The following is an 18,744-nucleotide window of genomic DNA, read 5'->3' as shown; positions in this document are numbered from 1 at the left end:
GAGATAAGGAAGTTTTCTTTCTTTCTTTTGTATCTTAACTGTAAACTTATTTTAACAGTTTGAGTTTAGAAATTCCCTGATTTGAATCTAGAACATCAGAGTACCAGAATTATCTTAATTTACTGTATTTTGTTGTGAAAAATAGGGCAGCACAAGTTTTCTCATTTGCTTTATTGTGTACTTTTACTATTATTTTTTTTTAAAACAGAAACAGGCCACAGACCTTAAAAGGTACGTGCTTGTGAGCTGATATGTTTAAAAAAAAAAGAAAGGACTAATTTGACAGTCATGTGATCATATCCATTAAATAAACACTTTTTTTTTTTTAAAGAGATGTAGTTAAAATGAAATAAAATGCTTTCTATTTGTTTTGGCATGCCTTTTGACCTGAGTAAACTTCACCTTGTACAAAAGTTAGTATATGTGACCTTCTGAAACATGAATGGCTAAATCACAGAGAAGTTTGACAAAGGCTTTTACTTATTGAAAAAAACAATTTGTGTTATAGGTCCCTTACTATAAAACCAATACCCAAAACTTAGCGCACTTCTAGAAAAGTCCAGAAGCTAAAAGAAATTCCTTGATCCATTATAGTGAAAATCAATACAAACAAGAGAAGGAAGTAAAAAAAAACCCAGGAATCTCTCAGCCCCTGGAAGGTTATATTAATTTCCAATCTCTTATCCAATTATCAGGTAGAAAAAATATAATTTTTTAATTCTGTAATTTCAGAGGCCATTATTTAGGTGATTTAAATGGCCATACTTTTTAGAAAGAACAGCAGCTAATTCAGTATTTTAATACTTCATGGTGTCAGGAAGTTCTATGTCTGGTGTACAGTCATCTCATAATTAGTTAACTTAGGAATTTTTGTTGCAACTAAAATACATTACCCAGGGTTCATGATCTTATTTTTATAAAGGTTCTTATTAAAGGGGCTAAGAAGTGTGATGTAGAGGAGGAAAATATATCATTCATGTTTACACATGGTTGGTTACTACCGAGTGATAAAAATTAAAAATTACATTAGTTAAAATAGGTAAATTTATTGATATATTTGACAGAATGGACAAAAAGCCCTCCAAAAATAAGAAGCTATTTTAGAAAACATAGTAGAGCTAAAAAGAATATTTAGTACTATGCAAATCCACATTCAAATTTTCAGAAGAAACAGCAGATAAACCTACTCTTCTAGGAGAGAGTTTTCCCCTTTAACTTAATAGCATCATCCAATCATATTTGGAAATATTCAGTGTTCATTAGGGCTTAAGAAAAAGTCCCTTGAATGAATTATTCACGAATACTTCGATCATAATTCCAAACTTTATGATAGTAGTTAGCATTAGCAATAAAGCAAAAATAACTGAGAACCCACCTACTCTTTTCTTTTAATTCTCTTTCTCCTTTCTTTTCCTCACAAGCACAGAAAGCATGTTTGTTTTGGAAGCAAATGGCAAACAGTACAAAAGGAGAACTTAAAGTGAGTGATTAATGATCAAAGCAAAAATGCAGAATCACATCAGCTGACAGGGGGCTGAGTGACCAAGGTTGTAGAATGTGAAGGCATTAGGACAAAGCTAAAGAGTAAGTCCTTCTTATTCAAAGGGTGAGCTTTGAAAGTCACAGGAGGCAGATTCTCCAAAGCCTTGTAATATACAACTACAGAAACACTATCTACAGCTACTGTAAGTAGCCATTTTCATGGCCGACTTCAAGAAATTCTATTGCACTCCTTAATAAGTAGTATAACCTAAAATCTGTAAACAAGTACAACAAAATTACATAATTCAAGGAAATGACTTAAACCATCTTAGAAGAAACATAAAGTGAGAAGACAGAAGAACAGAAATTCGTGATTGCAGAACTTTAGCAAAAATATTGATGCACAATTCTTGCTCACGTATCTTTGTTATGGAGATGTAAATCACCAGCCTGATAATTGAGAAGTCAAAAATGAAAGAAAGTTGATCAGTATTGAAAACAAATATAATTTCTTTAAGTATTGTACTGAAAATTAACCATGAAGCAGGTTGAAGCCAAACCACATTGCAAAAGCGTGTCTTAATCAGTGTGTCTTGTTGGTGTCACCATACTTTTATGATGCATGTGGAGGTGGCTATGAGGGGGCTGGCATGGGGAAATGTGAAGAAAGCAAAATGTATAGGAGCTCCTATTAGCTGCTGTCTTCCCTACAGCCAAATTTACATTTATCTTTTCTTCTGTGGAACAAAGTGTACACCAGACGCTTTAGCAATATTATTTTTACATATGATTAGGGTGGACACATATGATGTGGTGTCCTGAACAAGGTGCTTCCAAGACCTCCAGCTAGATGCAGTGTAAGTGACCAAGGGCACAATCTGCTGAGCTCTGAAACCCTTTGCTGGATTTGCACAGAATCCACACTTCCCACAGGCTGCTCCCAGCCTGCACCTGAGCACAGCAGGGCCATGAAAGCAGATGGTTCCTGGGATATACATGACTCCTCTGATGACTGATTTTGCCAGGGGGGGCTTCCACATAGCATTGCCTGATATATGTTGGGTGTTCAATACTTATCTTTGGGGAAAATAAACCATTGTTATTATTGAGTTGTGAAAGCCCTGATTGCTGCATAAACATCAAAAATTAAACTCTGTGTGAAACTTAGTGTTAAGATGATTTTTCAGCTTCCTAATGCAATTCCAGGAAGTTGAAGTACAGCAAATATGTTAGAAAACTACAGAGAGACAGAGTTTTGTTCCATGTAAATATAACCTCTGATAGCTAGAGGTGTCTAAAAGTTAAATGGGCTGCTGCAATCCTCTCAATTACTCTTTGATAATACTAGCATTCCCATTTTATAGAACAGGGAACACTAGGCTTGGAGAAGCCGAGTTTTCAGGGTTACACAATTTTAGGGGCAGGAGCCAACATTCCAACCTCAATTTTGCTCACTCTTTCCACAACTACCATACAGTTAGAAGATATATCTTTCATAAAAAGACCCTGAGACAAAGTGAGAGAGTGGCATGGACATGTATACACTACCAAATGTAAAATAGATAGCTAGTGGGAAGCAGCCGCATAGCACAGGGAGATCAGCTCGGTGCTTTGTGACCACCTAGAGGGGTGGGATAGGGAGGGTGGGAGGGAGATGCAAGAGGGAGGAGATATGGGGATATATGTATATGTATAGCTGATTCACTTTGTTATACAGGAGAAATTAGCACTCCATTGTAAAACAATTATACTCCAATAAAGATGTTAAAAAAAAAAAAAGACCTTGAATGCTTGCATTGATGAGTGGATGCACTATGTGATGTGTAAAAACACTTCCAGTGCTAAAATTTGATGAATTTTTGGGGAAAATCCACTTGATGATGTTGTCTCTCCTTTATTTTCTATAAGCCACCTTCCTTTTCCATACATTTTGGAAAAAGTAAATCTACAGACCCCATTTATATTTCTTAATTTGTGTTACAGTTATTCAAGTGCTTAGGTAAGACTATGTTGTTTTTAAATGTAGCAATAGAAATTAACATCATTAAGTAGGAACCTGTCCTAATAATCAAAAGATGATGATATACAATCCTAAACACTAAATATTAATGCAGTGTGATGCTCTGAATAAGTGAAATATTAGAAAAATATGCCTAAGTAATATGTACTAATATCAATATTAGATTTTTTAAGTAAAATATTATTAAGCAGGTGACAGAACCAGAAGCATAAATCCAGTTATTTTTAATCCAGATCTTATATTGAACGACCGACCAGCAAGGTACCTCCATCAGCTCAACACCTACAGAACTTTGGACAGCGCCACACTCAGCTCAAATATTAATGCGGCTGAAGTCAAATCATGGCACTATTTGGAATCAAAATAGATAAACACCTTTAAACCAAAGCTCCATTTACAAATTTGAAGCCATCAAATTCCACTGATGCCTCTGTCTCTCATACTCTCAGGTCCTAAATTAACTGTTTCCTCTAATCACTAATCCTCTTTCTCAGTCTCATACTCACACAACTACACTATTTTTTCCTATTGGTTCATACTCTCCACCCTATCCCACCCCTCTTGATGTCCTTCCCAGTATTTTTCACTGTATCCTCTAGAGCTCCCATTTTTTTCAAATAAATTTCCTTATTCCTAACCTAGACATTGCATTCTCTCCATGATCTTTTCTCCTTGAAGACCTGACTTATATTGAGTCCTCCTGAATACATGCTAATTCCATATCATTAGGTCCAGAACAGAGGCTCACCATAATCCTAGTTCCACTCTACATCTTATTGTCATTACTTTTTCAACTCATACAAAGAAATCTTTCTTCATTTAAGTTCATTTCATCAAGTTATATCATCCTGAAAACTAGGACTTATCATCCTTCAGATCATTTCTTCAAAATCCATTTCTCTTCACTCCAAAGTCTCACCATAATCAATACTGATGATCAATAATCATGCACTGCGATCAATAACCTAGCCAGAGAATCCACAACCTCCACTTCTACTCTCCTTTCAGTAACTCACTTCCAACTTGAAGCTAATGGGCACTCTGAATGCTTCTACTACTGGAGTCTTAAGCATTGACATTCCGATTCCCAATTAGCTTCCCATCTTTTATACAACACTAAAAACCTTATTTCCATCAATTCTGTCCTGGAATTTCCCTGAAATTTTCCACTGTTTTGACACTTACATCTTCTCCCAAACTATTAGCGCTTTTTAACCTCAATTTTTTTCCTACTCAGCTGCAATGTTGATCTTCATTCAAATCCTAGTTCTGCTTCTCATTGGTAAAATACCTTGGGAAAATTACTTAACAGGATTCTCAGTTTGTTTTTTAAAATGAGAATAATACTTATACTTCATAGGAAAGAGGGGAATAAATGTGGCAATGTCCATAATGTACTAAGCACGATTCCTAGCACAATAAGCACTCAATAAATATTAATATCATCTATAATCATCAATGTTCTCAAGTCAACTTTGTCTTCTGGTAACAAGGAACCTGAAAATTCCAAAGTCAAAAATGGGCCCTACAATTAGAGTACTAAGTAGAGCTCTAAAAATATAAATTAAGTGTACAGACGGATGCCAATACACATTCATAGATTTCAGTTTTAGCAGGACTCTCAGTGCCTCTCCCAGTAAGCTTTTTTCACACCTCTTGGTACCTTCCTCTCCTTTCCAATACAGTTCTAAACAGCTTCCTCTCTCTCAAGTTTCCTAACCACTCTGTCATCACCTGTGGTTAACCAGGCTTCTTATTTGCAAAGAAAATGAAAACCATCAGACCAGGCATGAAATCTCACAAATGTGTTCTTATCTCTGCACATTTCTGTATCTCTATTAATCCTTCATTCATTCCCTCCTGCCCTGGTAGTAGAGGTAAGCCCCTTCCTGGTCACCAAATAGGCCCTCACCTAATATACAATATGTTCTTCTTGATCTTGGATGGTTTTACCATCTGTTTTGACCCCTTCCCCCATCGTTCTCCTCTACTGTCACTTCTTGCCTTGCACTATATGTTCTAACAACACTGAATTAATTCAGTTTTCAGCTTAACCCAAGCTGTTTCATACCTTCATGTTTTTACCGCCTTGGTAGAAGTCAGTGCCTATCAAGGAATCCTTTTCTCACTTTTCTGTTAGCAAAGCTCCTATTTATTCCTCAAGACCCAACTTAACAATTCCTCTTTTGTGAGAGGAGGAAAGAAAGACAAGGGAGAGGATACTGAGAAGTACTGACAGGATAAGGAACTCTCAGGAAAGGTGATAATAGGGAAGACTTACAATACCTAGACTTGATAGACAACAATGAGTTTCAATTATGATATTGGATTTCTTGCTTAACTTCTATCTTTAACATACATTTCCACTTAATTCATGAAAAGCATTTCAATGGCTCCCTGACAGCTAATAAATAGTCTCAAGCCTTTCAGATTTACAGATAATTACAAAAGTACCTCCAACTGTCAGGAAATTACCAGATTTCCAACGGTTTATGAACAGATTTTGAACGGAGAAGGCAGAAAGAAAAGTCAAACTACAACACACATTTGTTGGTGAGAAAAAAAACAGAGATCACTGACTTTGCTTTTTCTGCAATTTTCACAAATTCCTTAAGTGCCAGTTACTTATAACATCATTATAACACAGGCCTAAGGTAACTTCTGAAATTGAAATTTAGGCTGTCATAACCTTTGAACTACAATAAAGGCAGGACCTATGTTGCTATTAACACCTGGTTAAGTTTCACATTGTTTTGCCTTGCTTTGTTTGCCTTTTAAAAATGTTTTTGGTTGTTTGTTTTAGTTTGGCCATTCAGCTTTAGTGGGTCTTAAATGATATAAATTCTCCTGTTCTACTGCTGTTTAGATTTTATGCCAAATGTTAGCAATACATGAAGCCAAACTTATCGAATACTCTCTCAATATGTCTAGTTCAAAATCTCCCACATACTCAGAGTTGCAGCAGGATAGATACTGCTCTCTAAAGGGCAGCGCAATAATCATCTTCATGGATATTTATTATCTTTTGTGAACAGATGTAGGTCATTGTAGAGATAGTTCCAAAGTCACCTTCCAAAGCTGAAATACAGACATGACATTTGGTAAAGTTTCAAAACCTGTCAGGACCATTTTCTTCAATTCACCAAAATTCCCTTTGTCCTGTCGAAAGGCTGCTGGAAGAGCAATGTTTTCAAACTGTTCGGCTTGATTACACTGGTGTGGTACCACTTATCTAGAGCTATTTTAAGCATCTTCTTGAGTTACAGTAAGCTATATTGTAAATCTAATTACATTTGCCCACGGGAAAGTAAGTACATGTGAACCCTGCTCTGTAATCTACTTAACAAAAGGCACTGTATTTTTCTTCATAGAATTTATCGAGATTGTTATTACATAGTTATTTATATTTCTAAATGCCTTTCTCTTCCACTATAAATTCCAAAAGAGCATGCAAATGTGTTTTATATGCAGTACCTTGCTCAGTGCCTAGAGAGACGATGAATGTTTGATGAATGAATAAATGAATGAATGAGTGACCACGTAAAAGATAACTAAATTATATACACTTATGCTTGACACTTTAAGCTCATGCTGAAAATGTATACGTACTTCAGGGACTCACTGGCGTATATGACAGTGTAGTGTAATGAGGCACAAACTTTCAATTCAAATGGAATGGATTTAATGCCAGATCTGGTATTTAATGAATTGTGTGATCAAAGACAAGTGGAATGAACTCTCTAACCCTCTGTTTTCTCATCTGTAAAATGTGAACAATTGCACTGGATTAAGTATTAAAGATAATGCATACAAAAGTATGCAGCACAGTCCATGACATGGAGCAAGGTCTTAATGTGGTGGGTAATGTCACTTATTAATATTTTATATAGATTTTAAGTGAATTATATTAATCTAAATTATCCAAGGGCTTTTAAAAATTGACAACATAAATCTATTTTGAGCATATGCTAGCAGTGATAATTCATCAATAATTTACAGCATTAAAATGAATTTTCCTACACCTTCGTGTCTATTTTCCCAATTATAAAGTTTCAACAAGTTATTTTCAATTAAATTTCATCATTCTTTACTCGGTACACTCCTTGCAAATTCTTCATAATCATTCAAGAATCTTTTTCAATTGGTCCCCATAACCATAATCTGAGTTCATTGTCAGTTCAATTTTCTGGCCTAAATTGCATGCTCTTCCCTAATCAACTTTCATTTCATTATTGCCCCTATATTTCATAACTTCAGCGATTATCATAATGGAAAAAGTAATCATTGTTGAATTGTATTCTCCCTTCTGGACTATACCTTCTTTGAGGCTCTATCCTCTGCACAAAGAATTGGATCTAATCTTAATCCTTAATTTTTATTCATCCATTTATGGACATACACTGAGCATGATCTATGCTCTGTTCTGAATGTCTGTGTCTCCCAAAATTCTATGTTGAAGATCTAACACCTAAGATGATGGTATTAGGAGGTAGGGCCTTTGGAAGGTTATTAGAAATGGGATTAGGACCCTTATGAAAGAGCCTCCAGAAAGCTAGCTCACTTCCCCCACCATATGAGGATACAAGAAATCAGCGACCTGAAAGAGGGCCCTCACCTGACCATGTTGCACCCTGATCTCAGACTTCCAGCTCCAGAACTATAAAAGATAAATTTCTGTTGTTTATAAGCTGCCCAGTCTGTGGTATTATGTTATAGCCACCTGAAAAGTCTCCGACAATCTATGTGCCAGACACCGTGTTGGGTTAGACTGTTACAAACCAGAGCACGATAAAGTCTCTAGGATCAAAGAGCTCACAGACTAATTAGGGGATGCAAAGCTAGAAATAAATAATTATGAAAAATGTGATAAAGGAAATAACTATGCTCATGGCTTTATGAAAACACTGAGAAATAACGATGTGCATGGCTTTATGATAATTAACCAGCCTCAGGTAAGTAAGGACAGGGACAGAATCCTAGAAAAAGCAATGTTTCTTAAAAGATAGAAAGGAACCAGTGAACTAAAAGGAAAAGGGGAAGGACATTCCAGGCCCAAGGGTCAGTATGAAGCAAAGAAACAAATGACAGTGTATTCATACGGGAAACGCTAAGACAGCAACTTTTGCAACTCTTGTCACATCAGTTCATAAAGTATTACTCCAGCATAAAAATGGGTAGGAAAGGTTTTATATTAGACTGTGTTTAAGTTAAAATAAATTAAGGTTACAATCTTAAAAATCTGTAAATTCAGGGCTTCCCTGGTGGCTCAGTGGTTAAGAATCTGCCGGCCAATGCAGGGGACACGGGTTCGAGCCCTGGTCTGGGAAGATCCCACATGCTGCGGAGCAACTAAGCCCGTGAGCCACAACTACTCAGCCTGTGCTCTAGAGCCCACGAGCCACAATTATTAAACCTGCGCTCTACAGCCCACGAGCCACAACTACTGAGCCCCCACGCCACAACTGCTGAAGCCCACACACCTACAGCCCATGCTCTGCAACAAGAGAAGCCACTGCAATGAGAAGCCCGCGCACTGCAACAAAGAGTAGCCCCCGCTTGCTGCAACTAGAGAAAGCCCGCATGCAGCAACAAAGACCCAACTCAGCCAAAAATAAAATAAATAAATTTAATTTAAAAAAGAAACTGTAAATTCAAACATTTTTTTCTTAAAACACCATTTAAAGCAACATTAGGAAACGTCTGTTTTGTTAGACTTTTATTCAGTGTTTCAGGTTACTTGGATAGAATACTGATATTCCAAAATGGTGGACTATTAACATTACTGCACATCTTCCCATCAAACAAACTCTAAACTGCCTTCTTAGTAACATGTAGGAAAAGGCCAGAAGGCTCTCTATAAAGAGAAACTGACATACACTGGAAAGCACAATTGATAATGGTTTATTAAGCCCTAGGCTGTAGAAAAGCCTTGGAATTGGCTCCCTCTTTTCACAAATGGAGAAAGTAAGAAACAATGATAACCGATAATGTTTACCCATGCCAAAGTGACTCCCTGGAATAAAGGCAGAAAAGTTATAAAGGGAACATTAAAAAAAAAAGAGACTAGCTTTATTTCTATTCTGACACATATATAATAAGAGCCCTAGAAACTATTGCACGGTTATAGAATAAATCTGGAACTATCAAAAAAATTTACTTTTTAATACAAAGAGTTTTGTGTCCCATGAGGGCAGGGTCTTCATTTTTGTTTGTCACACTTTCCCCATCTCAAGACAAGTACTAAGAATTATTTTTGAATGAATGAATAGTGCATGAGTGCATGTTATGTATAAGACTAGACTCAGGAGAATCTGGCAGAAAATCAACACACAATGTACTCTGCCCTAGTAGGGGATACAAACGGACAAATTAAAAGGATTGCTTTGTATGAGGTAAATTTTTTTAAAGTATCATAGGAATAAGGGGTTGGGGGAAATGGTCCTTTTAGCTAATGTGATTAGGGAAGGACTCTGAGATGGAAGAGGTGGGTGCAGGATACAGATTTACCTAAGCAAATACTTTGTGTGTGCTATTTTACTACAACGTATCCTGGCAGCTACCACAGCTCCAATATAAAGGCAGAGAAAAAGCTTAAAGAGTTTATACACGATTGTTTCAAGTAATACGTGTATGTATATACAATCCACCTTTAAACAATGCAGAGGGGTTAGGTGCGCTGAGCTTCCAGGCAGTTGAAAATCCCAGTATACCTTATAGTCGGCCCTCCGTACCCGCAGTTCCTCTGTATCTGAGGTTCCGTATCCACAGATTCAACCAACCACAGATTGTGTAGTGCTCTAGTATGTATTTATTGAAAAGAATCCCTGTAGAAGTGGACCAGCACAGTTCAAATCCCTGTTGTTCAAGGGTCAACTGTAAAAATAAACAAACAAACAAACATATACTAAAAAATTTTTCTATACAAATGTTGCCCTCAGTGTTTTGTTCAACTAGAAACCTTTGTAGACTTCTCAATTTGCCCATGTAAGTCATTTTTCATACATGCAGCTCCTCTCAAAAAACCCGTACAACAGAAGTTTAAAGGTTTCTGAGGAGACTTTGCCTAAGCACCAAAATATTCTTTTTAAAATTTTCTTTTCTTTTATTTTTTTCTTTTTGAGAAGACATTTAGAATACCAGGCTCTCTATTAGGTTGCCAAGATGAAAGGGGTATTTTCAGTTGCTAATACACAGCAGCACTTGTTTTTGATAGGGGCTGCCAATGACTTTCATTACATCTGTCAGTCAAATAGTAAAAAAGAAAAAAAAAATCATTGAAATAAATCCTACACAATTGCAAACATTTGGCATGATAAATGGCTTTAGTAGCCAACGGTGGCATCGATCCTTGTGCTATTTGGGTAGATGGAATGCAAGAGTATTTTAGAGAAAGCACTACATTATTTTCAGAATCTCAGTCATTTAATTTCTTGTAGAAAATGAAAAGAACAATCTCAGTGTTTGGAAAAATGAAATTCTAAGGTGTTTTTTTCTGTCAGAGTACAGAGTTCAAGTTAACATATTTCCAATGACAAAAAAGGGACAGTCACCAAAATTTAAATAGAATGTATAAGTTGCAATCATGAAATCTACCCTCCCCCAAAAGTCAAATATTAAAAACAAAGAGTAAATCACAAATTTCCTTTCGGTCTGCTTACAAATTGCATAAGTCTAATGCCTCCTTCGTTTCTAGCAGTATTTCTGAGTTTCCTTACAAGCATTTAAATTTGGCACAAGGCTGAAACATGGGTTAGCATCTGCTGATGTTGCTTTTAGTAGAAATGTGAATTTTAAGCCCACGATGAGAATGAGCCAGTGACAATGGCTGCCATTCTTTGTTGGCAACACTGTCTTTTCCTACATCACTTTGGTCATACAGCATGGTTTCAACTCCCTCACTATCACAAAGAGTTTGGGTTGTAGTTTTGGGTTTTTTTTGTTTGTTTTATTGCATATAAACAGTAATATCTGTAAGAACATTATAAGAGGAGGGATAAGACAGGAGCACAACAATACACTGTAGCAAACAAAAACTAACAGAGCAAACGAAAGACTAATTTCCAGGATAGGGAACGATAAAATCAAAGAAAGATGGTAAGAACTGTAAGAGCATTATGAAAAATTAGCTTTCAAATCCTGGACCAAGTCTTGGAGTTGCTAAGAATCTTTGGAAAACAAAACCAACTTTTTTTTTTTTTTTTTTTTTTTTTTTTTTTTGCAGTACGCGGGCCTCTCACTGTTGTGGCCTCTCCTGCTGTGGAGCACAAGCTCCGGACGCACAGGCTCAGCGGCCATGGCTCATGGGCCCAGCCGCTCCGTGGCATGTGGGATCTTCCCGCACCGGGGCACGAACCTGTGTCACCTGCATTAGCAGGTGGACTCTCAACCACTGCGCCACCAGGGAAGCCCCAACATATTATTTAAAGGCTTCAAGGTCAGAGCCCATGAGCCTAAAGGATTATAAAATTTGGCCAGGTGTGTATTACTGAGTTGATACTTCCCAATGATAGATAAAAACTGGACTGGATTGCAAACTACCAAATTAGTATTTGAAGCTGAAAACAGAACTATGCTAATTCAGATCATGTCAACAACCAAGGTATAATGCAACTCATGTATTAATAGATAAGGTACAGAAATATGGACACATGAAAATACTTTTGCTGTTCTTATAATTTGATATTCATACAAGTACTTAATACTATGTTTCCTATGTTAATTATAAGCAAACACAGTTATCAGAGATTCTAGTCTACTTTTTTAGAAACATATAAACTTTTTTTTCTAAAAGATTATCATGGAAGAGGTTTTAATATTTATACTTGATGTACTGAGAAACTATTTAAGTAATGCTTAATTCTAAGACATCCAAGAATTACTTGCAGAATATTTAAAAATTAAGAGTCAGGATCTGTCTTTTCTTGGGCCAACCACTAACAAGCTATGTGAATTTGGAAAATTTAGTTAACCTTCTGAAAGTCAAAGTTTCTTCCTTTCCAAAATAGAAATACTTCATAGGTCATTGAAATAATAAAATGATATACTACTTGCAGACAGCTTAGCACTTGATAACACACAGCACTATCAATTATATTTCTTTCAGAAAAAGTTATTAACCCACTGAAATGCAACAAAAAAGGAAGTACTATTAAAAACTTTATTTTTAAAATTCTTCCTCCATCCAGAATTGTAGTTCCTATAAAACAAGAATCACAAGATTGGAAAATAATGGCAACTTAAAAAATAAAAGGTAATGACCACGATAATAGAATACATTCCTATTTTTAGGGGAATGCCAAGAAAGAAAGAGGAAGGAGGAAACAGAGAAATAGAATGATAAAAGAGCAGGGAGGCAAAGAGGTGGAAATGCCTAGTCACTATAAAATATCAGATCATTGTTGTATTAAAAGTATTTGGGGAGGGCTTCCCTGGTGGCGCAGTGGTTGAGAGTCTGCCTGCCAATGCAGGGGACACGGGTTCGTGCCCCAGTCCGGGAAGATCCCACATGTCGCGGAGCGGTTGGGCCCGTGAGCCATGGCCACTGGGCCTGCGCGTCCAGAGCCTGTGCTCCACAAAAGGAGAGGCCACAGCAGTGAGAGGCCAGTGTACCAAAAAAAAAAAAAAAAAAAAAAAAAAGTATTTGGGGAAAAAATTCTCTTGTCGCCAAATGCGTTCTGGTAGTGTCCTTTGAGCCCGAGACATTTATGTGGGTATTACAGATTACAGATTCACATTTAGTGGTATCCTAAGTTTATGCACTTTTAACAGTTTTTAATATTTGTGACACATTTCTTCCTTTGTCTTCCAATGTGCACCCAAAGAGATCAGAATGGGAGCTGCTTCGATTACTAAGGGCAATCTGAGGTTGAAACAAAGATAACCTTTCTACTAAACCAGAAAAGACCACGTTTACAATTAAGCGGTGTGACCTGGTGATAGTTTCTTCTTTAATACTCAAAAGGTAGAAGCTGACTATTCTTAACCATGGTCTCCATTTTCTATATAAAGAAATGAGCAAAGAGGTCAGTGGTACTTGACTAGCACAGATCCATTTTGGAAATAGGAAAAAATTTTCTAAGTTTTCAAAATCAGGAATTATTTTCTCACAATCTACATATTATCTGAAAAATAATGTCAGGTCTATGCGCTCAGAGAGTAACATGTGGATTAACACAGTGTGTTTGATGCTACGTGAAAGCTGAAATCTCTCTTCAATCCATGCAATCAAATTCATAATATAATACATACCCAAAGTGTGTACTTCTTGTTAAATTAATTAAACAGGGAGGCCGTTACACTGTGGTGGCTGTAATGCTGCGGAGGTCTATGTAAGCAAACAAAATCTATGCTTGTGAGTGCCTCACGGTTATGAAATCAAAACACTAAAGACAACCAATCACAAGCAGCCAGCTAGGCCGTACGCCGCAGCCAGCCAACAACTTCCTTACTTTGCTTCTGCTTTTTCTCTATAAAAGTGTCTCTTAGGCTCCTGTTGGCGGAGCACTCCTAACCTCTTCTGGTTTGGTGCTAATTCCAATAGCTTTTTGCTCAAATGCTTAAGAATTTTAATATGCCTCAGTTTATCTTTTTTTTTAACATCTTTATTGGAGTATAATTGCTTTACAATGGTGTGTTAGTTTCTGCTTTGTAACAAAGTGAATCAGTTATACATATACATATATCCCCATATCTCCTCCCTCTTCTGTCTCCCTCCCTCCCACCCTCCCTATCCCAACCCTCTAGGTGGTCACAAAGCACCGAGCTGATCTCCTTGTGCTATGCGGCTGCTTCCCACTAGCTATCTATTTTACGTTTGGTAGTGTATATATGTCCATGCCACTCTCTCACTTTGTCCCAGCTTACCCTTCCCCCTCCCCATATCCTCAAGTCCATTCTCTAGTAGGTCTGTGTCTTTATTGCCATCTTACCTCTAGGTTCTTCATGACCTTTTTTTTTTTTTTTTTCTTAGATTCCATATATATGTGTTAGCATACGGTATTTGTTTTTCTCTTTCTGACTTACTTCACTCAAATGCAAATCAAAACTACAATGAGATATCATCTCACACCGGTCAGAATGGCCATCATCAAAAAATCTAGAAACAACAAATGCTCGAGAGGGTGTGGAGAGAAGGGAACACTCTTGCACTGCTGGTGGGAATGTGAATTGGTTCAGCCACTATGGAGAACAGTATGGAGGTTCCTTCAAAAACTACAAATAGAACTACCATACGACCCAGCAATCCCACTACTGGGCATATACCCTGAGCAAACCATAATTCAAAAAGAGTCATGTACCAATATGTTCATTGCAGCTCTATTTACAATAGCCAGGACATGGAAGCAACCTAAGTGTCCATCAACAGATGAATGGATAAAGAAGATTTGGCACATATATACAATGGAATATTACTCAGCCATAGAAAGAAACGAAATTGAGTTATTTGTAGTGAGGTGGATGGACCTAGAGTCTGTCATACAGAGTAAAGTTTATCTTTTAACATACCTATTGTCTCTTCAGCTGAATTTGCCCAGCACCCCTATAATTCTGAAAGTAACAACATCCAATAATAAATTCCTATTTTGTACACATATTTTGTCACCAAATATAAGAGAAGCACATAGTCTAAATGTTCTGTATAATAACTTAATCAGAAAAGGCCTGGAAAAATTTTGTTCCGTCCTCTTCCAAAAAGAGGATGATTATTTAACCTCAAACTTCAATAATGAAGATTTTTCTAAGTTAAAATTTGTCCTATTTTCTTGATATTAATGCTAGGGAAAATAAGTTCATTTGAGGAAAAAGGAAGTGTTCGTGTTTAATTTCTTGGAAATATCATAATTCTACATAGATCTTAATTTAGAAATTATACAGTTTTGATCATTTTACCTCATGGCCTCATGAAGCTTGAGCTTCATTTATTTGAAAACTGTTTAATCAATTTTTCATAGAAAAAATAAATTAAAACCCAAGGAGAACAAAACTCACATTCAGCATACCCTACACAATTATTTCAAAGTAAGTGCTTTTTGATTGAAATTTGAGAAGTAACTGTTTAAATATTTAAATATCTACTGAAGACAAAAATACTTCTAAGTATGCACTTAAGATGAATCTTTCTGAGTAACACTGATTTCTAGTATGTCATTATTAACATATGTAAAGAACCTAGAACAGAAATGTTTGAGTGTTTAAGAGTTTTTAAGTATGGTATATAGGCTTCCTACTTCAAAAAAAGGATATAATGATACACCATCGGAAAATTCACCAGCTTAAATATATGGGAAATCTAAAGGATTCTCTCAGGGAAATATTTTTCCTGATGGACAGAGGAATCAAGTCACAAACGTTCCCTTTGCCACCTCTGGATTACACAAGAGTCTTTAGTTTCCATATCCATAAAATTAGAAACCATTTGAAGTGTAGGTAGGTTTCAGGAAATTATAACACAACTCCTCACAAACTCTTCATGAAATTTCCTATTGCATACTTGACAGCTGGATTTTTAACTGTAAAATGAGTTTCAAACTGATGAAAAATGCATGAATTTATTTCTAAATTATTAAGTGAAAAAATGGTGTGCAAGTAATTAATTAGTAAAGGACATTTTAATATTCTCTAATGGTAAAAGTATTAGACTGTGCTCTCTTTTATTGCATTGCATGATTTGTAATGTGTTCTACCACAAGCTCACTTTGTATATAAAACTGAGGAATTTGTTTCAGCCGGATTGCCAATGGAAAGAGAATTGAGGAAATAAGTCACAAAGGCAATGTTAATAAGGGGCAGAAATTCAAGCTCTGATAGTACATTCTGTACCTGGATATAGCAGAGAACTTTCCAATTAGAGCCAACAAGTAGAAAGCTGATATCTCCAAGCTGAGATTTATAGGGAGAGGTCAGCAGCATGTAATGAGAATTTGGAGCACATACATCCAGCTGTTAACACCTTTAGTATAAGTATAGCTTCTAATGGCAAAAGCTAATGGCTCCATGACAATAATAAATAATAGTGAGAGAATATTCTGGCCTCAGGCCTCAGAAAAAGAATGGGTGGCATTATACGATTTTCACTAACACTACCTGAAGGAGGACTTCTAAAGGGGTAGTTTCATTCTCCTAAGAGCATTAGCTGCACTAGAATATGGGAAATAACAATAGGCAAGAAACAACCTTTTGGTTGAATTCCATCCTTTCCTCAATGGAATTTACATCCAGGCATGTCCTTGCTGGAAAGAAAGAAGGAAGGAAGGAAGGAAGGAAGGAAGGAAGGAAGGAAGGAAGGGAGGGAGAAAGGAAAGAAGGGGGGGAGGGGGGGAAGGGAGAAAGGAAGGAGGGAGGGAGGGAAAGAAATCCCTGCCCAGGTTCCCATCACTCACTGTATACCATGCAATAAAAATGTAAAAATAAATAACACTTAAAAGCATTAGAATTCACTTCTTTGTGTGTGCACCTACCAGGACAGTCTTGGAGCACTCACAATGTGTACAATGTGTAGGCGGACACCTGGAGTTGTGCCCTGCACAACCTACAAGGTCATTTACAGGCAGCCCTGAAGCAATATTTAAGAACATGCACTCAGGAGTTGGCAGATCTGGAATCAAGTGATCCTAACCGTATGACTGTGGGCAAGTTAATGAAACTGGTTAAGTTTAGTTTCCATATCCATAAAATGGAGATAATAATATTAGCCACCACCAAAGGTTACTGGAACAATAAATGCAAATAAAACACATAGGACACTGCCTGGTAGATGTTAGCGAGCTATAAAACTCAACTGTTGTTATTATTATCACATACCAACTTTTGTGGTTAAGTGCCACAAAAATATATAGAGCTATGTGCTGTTGACACATTATTGAATGTGAGACACCTGGAATTTCAGGATTTAAACTCTATTGCTAAACATTAATTAACCATATCACTTGTATTTAACCCCTACCATGAAAATACACACAATATTACGTGTCTTTGTGATCTCATAGTAACTGATACGGTTAGTAGACCACTAGGGTCTGATGTGTCTGTAATCTTGGCAACCACACTGCACAAACTGCACAATACCAAGGCCACAGCTCCCCCAGAGCCCAAGAAAACAGAATAGAGTAGAATTGATAACAGCAAATATAAGCACAGTGACGTATTAACCAAGAAGACAGCCTAATTCTGTAAAAAGAAAATAAAGCACAAGCATGCTGTAGACTTTTTTGAGCATTTGTATGAGCACCAGGAAAACATACTTGGAAGTCTTGTTATATCGACCCCAAGATTGACAGCAGAATTATTATTCTTCAGTGCAGCCAAGGCCTAGAAGTCAGGTATATTATTAACAGCAGAATGGATCCTTCACCTTCAGGTAACTTTCATACAAACCCTTGTCTCTTCCTAATGCCAATGCCTATCAGCCCATTAATCACAGCAGCTTCTTTCCACAGCCCTCTCTTCAAATCTTACTCCCCAAGTGTGTCTCAGCCCAAACTGTACCTGTATTTAGTTGCTACCTTTCAGTTGAATTCCACCACACTGCTGGCTGCTCCTCTTGGCATTTTACAAATGAAAAAGAAATCTGCTGAGTTATTCCAGTTAGACTGCAGTGTTTCTTAACCTGGAAGGTTTTTGGAGACTTACTTGGCTGTCACAACTGGGAGGGTGCTACTGGCTTCTGGTGGATGGAGGCAGTGCCAGGACTGTGGCAGGCATGGGAGGTGCCTGGGGCTCAAAATTTAAGGAGGCACTCACTCACCCTTAGGGTCACCCAGACACAAGATTAAAGCTCATAGGGCCCTGGGAGTGAGTGCCTCCTTAAAACCATGGCTTACCTTCCTCCCTTGCCTCCCTCTAGTCCCAGTCCTGGGTTGAGGGCAGGGTTGCCTCTAAACATCCTTATAAAAGGAATTATCCAATCCAAGATATCAATAATACTGAGGCTGAGAAACCCAGACTGGTTTAAAGAATCTAAAGAAGATCAGGGTTGGAAACATGATTCCCTCCCTTTTCCACTTTAAGTTACAAATTTTAAATCACACCCTGTTAAATCTAACGTCTCTAATAGTGAAATAATACCAAATTCTACCAGGTACCTTTAATCCATTTTACTCCCATCCACATAGCCTACAATGAAGTTCAATTAACTCGACCCATTTCCTTCCTGGCCTTTGTACTTAGGCCCCAGCCTTCCCTCTGCTGGTGCATCTCTCACTCACCCTATTTACCTCTAAGGGGCAGATGCAAGGGTACCTTCC

General features: G+C 37.1%; 1 protein-coding gene across 8 annotated transcripts in view; it reads right to left on the bottom strand.

Moving 5' to 3' along the window:
* The window catches only part of SLC16A7 (solute carrier family 16 member 7), a 168,747-nt gene that overhangs the window by 112,423 nt on the left and 37,580 nt on the right, over window positions 1-18,744 (bottom strand). For 5 of the 8 annotated variants that reach the window (XM_027106867.1, XM_027106868.1, XM_027106871.1 and 2 more), the window contains exon 2: window positions 10,213-10,375. The exons of the other annotated variants lie outside the window; for them this stretch is intronic. The gene's annotated coding sequence lies outside the window, so the exon portion shown is untranslated. The remainder of the gene's footprint in view (window positions 1-10,212; window positions 10,376-18,744) is intronic. 8 annotated transcript variants of the gene reach the window in all.

Source organism: Aethalodelphis obliquidens, unplaced genomic scaffold (genome assembly GCF_003676395.1).
Source record: "Aethalodelphis obliquidens isolate GAN/ISIS:26980383/991018 unplaced genomic scaffold, ASM367639v1 scaffold8, whole genome shotgun sequence".
Taxonomy (NCBI): Eukaryota; Metazoa; Chordata; class Mammalia; order Artiodactyla; family Delphinidae; genus Aethalodelphis; species Aethalodelphis obliquidens.
The sequence above is the reverse complement of the archived record's forward strand: the minus strand, read 5'-3'. Positions and strand labels throughout refer to the sequence as shown.